The sequence below is a fragment of the Ovis canadensis genome, chromosome 2 (assembly GCF_042477335.2).
Source record: "Ovis canadensis isolate MfBH-ARS-UI-01 breed Bighorn chromosome 2, ARS-UI_OviCan_v2, whole genome shotgun sequence".
NCBI lineage: Eukaryota > Metazoa > Chordata > Mammalia > Artiodactyla > Bovidae > Ovis > Ovis canadensis.
The window spans coordinates 39316850-39322290 of NC_091246.1; positions in this window are offsets into that span (position 1 = coordinate 39316850).

The window sequence follows — 5441 nt, forward strand, 5'->3', positions numbered from 1 at the left end:
GAGTTCACCCAAACTCATGTCCATCAAGTCGGTGATGCCATCCAGCCATCTCATCCTCTGTCATCCCCTTCTCCTCCTGCCCCCAATCCTTCCCAGCATCAGAGTCTTTTCCAATGAGTCAACTCTTCGCATGAGGTGGCCAGAGTACTGGAGTTTCAGCTTTAGCATCATTCCTTCCAAAGAACACCCGGGACTGGGTTTAATTAGAAGGCTAAATAATCAGCTTGACCCATGCAGCTTCAAGAGATTTCCATAAACTCTATTCTTTCTCTTAAGTGTTTCTTAAACATTTTCCTCTTCTCTCTCCAAAATGAAACTTTTCAAAAATCTGTTGCCACTCTATACAATTTCCCTAGAGTTCAATCCTCCCTAATTCTTAAGTTATCTCGAAATAGCTGTGTGTGTGCGTGTGTGTGTGTGTGTGTGTATTAAAAAAAAACACAAAATTCACTTGGAAGAAATGGGCTTCCACGGTGGCTCAGTGATAAAGAATCTGCTTACAATGCAGGAGACACATGTTCGATCCCTGGGTTGGAAAGATCCACTGGAAAAGGAAATGGCAACCCACTCCAGTATTTTTGCCTGGGAAATCCCATGGATAGAGGAGCCTGGTGGGCTATAGTCCATGGGGTCATAAAGAGTTGGACATGACTTAGAGACTAAACAACAAATTCAGTAAAACTAGCCTGAAACTAGCTCTGTGTGTATGTGCTGAACACAAAATTCAGTAATTTTCACTATTTTTAGCACGCATGTGGTGACAAGCATTGTCAGTTTGGGGACGCTGTGGAAAACAAATCAGATACAGCACTTAACTGAGAGAGCCTCAGGGCCTGTGAGGCATGGAAACAGACTGTCATATTTCAGGGTGAACTGTGCTGCAATGGGGGTAAATGCCAAATGTGAGGGGGAAGGGCTATCCTGGCAGATGAAACCATACTCACAAGGGCCAAGAGTTAGAAGAGCATGAAGATCTGGTCAGTCTGACCTGTGTTGGGGAGGGAGTGGAGAACAGCCACTGGAGAGTTGAGGCTTAGACAGGCAGAGCCTGCTGGGAAGGGCCTGGCAGCAAACTCGCCGCTCAGTTGCTCAGTCTATTTGAGCCCCCATGGGCTGTAGCCCACCAGGCTCCTCTGTCCAGGGAATTTTCCAGGCAAGAGTACTGGAGTGGGTTGCCATGTCCTCCTTTACGAGATCTTCCCGACCCAGGGGTCAAACTCACATTTCCTACATTGGTAGGCAGGTTCTTTACCACCAAGCCAGCCAGGAATCCCGGCAGCAAACTTAGGACACTTTACCCTTAAGATAACAGGGAACCATTTACGGTGACACCGTGATCTGATCAGAGTTGTTCTTGAGAACAATTGCTCTGGCTGTCAAGGAGACCAGTTAGGAAGCTCTCACAGGGGCCCAACAAAGGGGGTTGGGAGGTGGCCTGGATTAAGGTAGGGGAAGGTGGGGAGAAGTAGGTGGAGCTATTTTGAAGGTGGAATTAATAGCCCATGGTGACAGACTGGAGAAGTGGAAAGGAAAATAACTGGTGAGCTTTGGATTTGGGCAACTGAAAGGATACTTGTGTAATTCACAGGCAACATAAGAAGATGTGGAAGGGAAGGTGAAGAAGAGTTCAGGACATAAGAAATTTAAAATGCCAGTGGTAGGACTTCTCTGGTTGTCCAGTGGTTAAGAATCCACCTTGCAACGCAGGGGCACAGGTTCAATCCCTGGTTCAGGAACTAAGATCCCACAGGCTGCGGGGCAATTAAGCCTCTGTGCAACAACTACTGAACCCACATGCCCTAGAGCCCATGCTCTGCAGGAAGAGAAGCCACCACAATGAGAAGCCCAAGCACCCCAATGAAGAGTAACCCCTGCTCATCGAATGCAAGTAGAGAAAGTCCGAGTGCAGTAGCGAAGACCTGGTGCAGCCAAAAATTTTCAAAAAGAAACAACAATCTTAAAATAAAATGTCAATAGTAGCTGGATATGTGGACCTGGAGTCCAGTAGAGATCTGCCATGATTAGAGCTGTGGGCATCCTTCCCAGGTACCTGTGAGTCAGTGAGTCAAAATCTTGGCTATGTAGAAGAATAATTTTTGGAGCTCTTTGTTTTGAAAAGCCTGTTATTTTTTTCCTTATGCAATATATCTACAATTTTTCCATATTCTTTGTATGAGTGAGAGTAAAGGCCAGGACATTAAGTGGAGGTCAAATTCATTGAGGTTGAAGAAGTAACGACAATTTTGTTTGCTGAGCATTTCAAATGATACGAGCTGCCTGTGGGCTGCATTGGTGGCGCGGGGCAGGGGGCGGGGGTGGTAAGGGTGGGGAGGGCAGCAGTGGGTATGTGTGCATGTATCTTTTACTAAGTGGTAAGCAAATGATTTCTGACGTGACTTGTAGCTCTCCTTCCCTCACTCCAAGCTTCCAGTCTCATTTCACCTAAGCAAACTTCAAGTTTGCATTTCCAAGTCTAAGACTTGAACAGCAGCTTAACTATCCATTTGCACTTCAAGACTCTTGGAAACAGCTCAAATGCTCTTTCTGGTTATTTATAGGACTTAGCATGGTCCACTGACTTCTGATTGAGTGCTGCTTTCTGTCTTTTCAGCTGGAGAAATGAGGCCTTTTTCTTTGAACTTATAAACTGATGAATTTTATGACCTTTCTATTTGTGTTTCTAAATAAATAATAATAACAAATGAAGTAGATGACATGGTAATCTTTACAAATTCTCCACTCCAAAGTTTCCACTGTTTTATAATTAATCTAGAAAAGTGGCCTTGACTTTGAACTTCATACCCCTCACAGAGCAGAGCTATAATAAACAATCCCAGGCTAAAATACACAAAAATTTAAATATCAGGAATGGGGTTTACTAATTCACTAACGATTAATCATTTGTTATTTGGAATCCTTGCTTTCCTGCAACCAGAATATATAGCTTTTCCTCTGCATTCTGGTTCATTACCTTGTCCATTTACCAAGAGACATAGGGAGACTCAGAAAAACATGGTTTCTTGTTCCACCAACAAATATAAAGGAATACTTATGAGAGGTCCATAATGCCTATACATCATTCTGCTATTCTCAATTCTGCTTTTTAGACTGAACTGTAATTTACTGACAGCAATTACATAATTAAAAGGTCCCAAGACATCATTTAGTCCAATCTGAGACAGCTGAAAACACAAAAGCATCATCTAGGCTGAAAGGTGGCAGAACCTGGTCTGGGCTTCCAGCTGACTCAACGTCAAGGAATGCTTGGGGAAGGTGCCAGGAGCAATTAAAAGGCTCCAGGAGTCTCCTGCTTAGTTCCAGCTGTTTTCAGATCAGGAGATACAGATGAAAAACAGTTCCATCTTCCTTCAGCATCCACCACCATCCACACCTTTAAAGACCTAGACTTCATGGAGAAAAATAGAGCCCATCATGTGTGAATTTCCTCCGTTCTGTGTTCCTCACAGATCTCACGTCACCTTTTCTCACCTATCTCATTTCCTACTGTGAATGTTTGGGTTCAGTGAATTTTGAATGGTTCCAACAGTTTCTCTCCCCCTTTCCAAGGTTAATCTCGTCTGAGTCCTAAATATAGTCTTAATTTTTGTCTTGGATAAGGTCCTGTTTGTGCGTGCTTAGTCACTCAGTCATGTCTCTGTGACCCTGTGAATTGTAGCCTGCCAGGCTCCTCTGTCTACAGAATTCTCCAGGTCAAGATCCCAGAGGACCATTATTTATCTGCTCCCTTGCATCTTATTTCCTTTTGTGCTTTCTCCTACCCTACATTCACCCCTCCCACCTTCTATACCCCAACCTAAGCAAACAGTCCTATCAGCTGGTCTCCTCTTGGAAATCTTCCCCTTCATCTCCAAACTGAGAAAAGTCAACACTTTCTTAGTTGCAATTCATCCTTTGACCCAATTCAATTTAATGTGGGACCTCTTTTGCTCTGACAGAAAATGCTCTTGCAAAGATTAGTAGTGATTTAATTGCCAAGTTCAAAGGCTTCTTTTCAGTTCACCCTCTTAAACTGGACAGGGTTGGTCACCATCTCTTTTTGGGGAAAGGTGGTTCTCCCACCACACTATTTTACTTTTTGAGCTTCTCTTCTGCTCAAACGCTGCACTTTACTATTTTCCTGACTTCTCTCATCTGTCATGTCCAAATCTTCAAATATGATACAACACACTCACGTGTGCGTCTCAGTGTGCCTGTTTCATTTCCACTCCACACCTGACTCCTGAGTTCTAGTTCTATACAAGGTGTCAGGCACTTCACTGGTGGGTGGTCCAGTGGTTAGGACGCCACACTTCCACTGCAGGGGGCAAAATGAGAGAAGAACTAGGATCCCACATGGCGCTTTGTCTAGGCCAAAAAAGGAAAAAATTGAAAACAAGTGTCTACTGGGTAAGCTCAAACCAGGCGAAATATATTCAAAATTGAAGTCATCTCTCTCCCCCTACCACTCCATTCTTCTTCCCACCCTTTCTCAGTTAATGGCATCAATAAACATTCAGGCCAATAAAAAAAAAAATCACACATGCCTTCTTCCTCTCTCAACCATCTCCTTACCATTGACTTGGCTTTGTCTCTCAAACCTATCCTAGCCCACCTTCCCCACGCCTAGGTTACAGCTGAGGGCACGGTGTCATTCCTTCCTTAGAGTTCACAGGTCTCCTGGACTTTGGTGCTCATCACCTTTCATAACCATCTAAAATTTGTCTTCAAGCATTTTCCTGCTTTAAATAACCCCTTGAAAGGTAACTCACTATTCAAGTAAGTTCAGTTTTGGTCCACCACTTCACAACATTTTCAGTGTCCTCCCTACCTACCGTGTTTTCCAGCCACAATGAACTTGGTTATGTCCGGAATGTATTTTCACATGTCAGTGACAGGCATGTGCGTAATCCCTTTTGTATTTGGTGAACACTTACTCATCCTTCAGTAGATTCCCTCCTCTGTGAGCAATGCCTTGATGCTTTGTGGCAGAACAAATGCTCTAAACCAGCAGTCTCCCACCTTTTTGGCACCAGGGATTGGTTTCGTGAAAGACAGTTTTCCCGAGGGCCAGGGGTGGGAGGGGGGATGGTTTCGGGATGATTCAAGCGCAATACATTCACTGTGCACTTTCTCTTATTAAGACATCAGCTTCACCTCAGATCATCATCAGGCATGAGATCCCAGAGGTCAGGGAGCCCTGCTCTAAACTTATAACCCCGTCACACCTCATACATGATAAACGATTACATCGTGCGATGGCTGTCTCCTCAACCCCAGAGTGGCAGTACCAGGAGGGCAGGGGCATCATCCACTCCTATATGCTGGGCACACTGGCAGGTCCTCTAGGATCTGAGCAATTCAATGGAAAATGTGTATGTAGACAGGTATTCCCCTCAACTCCCAGGCAACACACGGGACATAAAATCATATACTGACAGAAA